Source organism: Phacochoerus africanus, chromosome X (assembly GCF_016906955.1).
Source record: "Phacochoerus africanus isolate WHEZ1 chromosome X, ROS_Pafr_v1, whole genome shotgun sequence".
In the NCBI taxonomy this organism is placed as follows: domain Eukaryota; kingdom Metazoa; phylum Chordata; class Mammalia; order Artiodactyla; family Suidae; genus Phacochoerus; species Phacochoerus africanus.
The window spans coordinates 95,717,522-95,719,641 of record NC_062560.1 but is presented as its reverse complement, the minus strand read 5'-3'; the positions used below and the strand labels follow the sequence as shown (position 1 = coordinate 95,719,641).

Below are 2,120 nucleotides of genomic sequence, written 5' to 3'. Positions count from 1 at the left end.
ATAGGAGCTGCAGCTGCCAGCCGACGCCACAGCTACAGCAACTCCAGATCCGAGCTGCAGCTTGTGGCAACACCAGATCCTTAACACACGGAGCAAGGCCAGGGATCAAACCTGTAACCTCATGGATACAAATCCGGTTCTTAACCTGCTGAGCCACATTGGGAACTCACAAGCCTTTAAAAATGTAAAAATCATTCTTAGTTCACAGGCCATATCTGCTCTAGACTATCAGTTCCCAGAAAGCCACAACCATGTCAGAATTGTTTGCTATTACATTCTGGATTCTAGCACTATATTTGCCGTAGAATCAATACTTAATACATATTTGTTGAGTTGGCTGAACTCTTTTAGGGAAACTTCCCTGACTCCCAACACCACTGCAAATAGAGTTATTTCCTCAGTGTTCTGATAGCATCCTGTATATTGCTTCTTTCTAATACATATAATATATTGTAGGTTAAGTACTGAATGTGTCAGGGATACCGTTTTAATCATCCTTGAGTCCTGGGGATCAGAGTGCCTGATATATATTAGCTCTCTGATATCTTATTGAATTAAATGCTAGGTTGAGTCTCCAGGTAAAATAAAAAGTGCTTTGAAAAAGATTAAAATGCTCAATAAATATGATTTAATGATTTAACCATACGTAGTCATAAAAGTACCATTGTTTTGAGTACTTGGTTATATTTGATGTGTTGTTTAAAAGTTATGCTGTTACCTTGGATTAAAGCAATGATTTCTTAGTTATGACACCAAAAAAGCATAAAGTGACAAAAGGAAAACAGATAAATTAGACTGAATTTAGACAAAATTGGAAATTTTTGTGTTACAAATGATACCATCAAATAAGTGAAAAGACAACCCATAGAATGGGAGAAAACATTTTCAAATTACATGTACAATAAGGTGCTTGTACCTAGAATATACAGGAGTTCTTTAGTACTCTTACAACTCAATAATAAAAAGAAAAATTATCTAATTGAAAATGGGCAAAGGATATAAAAAGACATTTTTGCAAAGAAGATATACAAATGACCAATTAAATAACCACAAATGCTCCCTATCAGAGTTCCCGCTGTGGTACAGTAGGTTAAGAATATAACTGCAGTGGTTCGGGTCACTGCCAAGGCAAGAGCTTGATCCCCAGCCCAGGGCAGTGGATGAAAGCATCCGGCATTGCCACAGCTATGGTTCAGATTCACTCCCTGGCCCAAGAACTTGCATATGCCACAGGTGAGGCCATAAAAAAAAGAGATGTTCACTATCATTAAGTAAATATAGATCAAAACCACAGTGAGTGTTGTATGAAAGTAGAGAAGGTTAGCATTCCCCTTGACAAAGACAGAAGAGGTCCTCAGGCCTTGACAACATACATATGGTTAAGGCATTGCCACCTACTAGGTGGAATCTAACCCTCAGTTTTTACACACACTACTGTGTAATTAACAAGAACCTACTGTATAGCATAGGAAGGTCTACTCAATAGTTCGTAAAAATCTATTTGGGAAACAAGAATGGATATATATAACTGATTCACTTTGTCATATATCTGAAACTAATACAACATTGTAAGTCAGCTATACTCCAATAAAATTAAAAAGAAAAAACACAGTGAATTATAGCTTCATAGGAACAAGGATTGCTATAATGTAAAAACAAGTGTTGGTAAGATGGTGGAGAAATTAGAACCTTGGAATACTGCTGGTAGAAATGTAAAATGATACAGCCATTATAGGAAATAATATGGCAACTCCTCAAAAAGTTAGATATAAAGTTACTATATAATCCAGCAATTGTACTCTGTGGTATATCCCCAAGAACTGAAAATGTATGTCCACACAAAAATTCGTACGTAAATATTCGTGGCGGCATCATTCATGTTGATAAGTTGCTGAAAAAATGTGGTACGTGTGTGTGCGTGCATGTGTGTGCATGTGCATTGGAATATTATTTAGCTATGAAAAATAGTGAACTACTGATACATTCTAGATATGAATGGACCTTAAAGACATTACTCTAAGTGAAGGAAGCCAAAAACAAAAGATGATATATGTGATTTAACTGATAGGAAATATCCTGAATAAGAAAATCCACAGAGACAGAAAGTGGATTAGTACTTG

General features: G+C 36.2%; 1 non-coding gene across 1 annotated transcript; it reads left to right on the top strand.

Annotated features, from left to right (window-relative positions):
* Positions 1-1,297: 1,297 nt before the first annotated feature.
* Positions 1,298-1,424, top strand: LOC125119022 (U6atac minor spliceosomal RNA). Its single transcript, XR_007132984.1, has one exon. It is a non-coding gene; the product is annotated as a U6atac minor spliceosomal RNA (small nuclear RNA).
* The last annotated feature ends 696 nt before the right edge of the window (positions 1,425-2,120 follow it).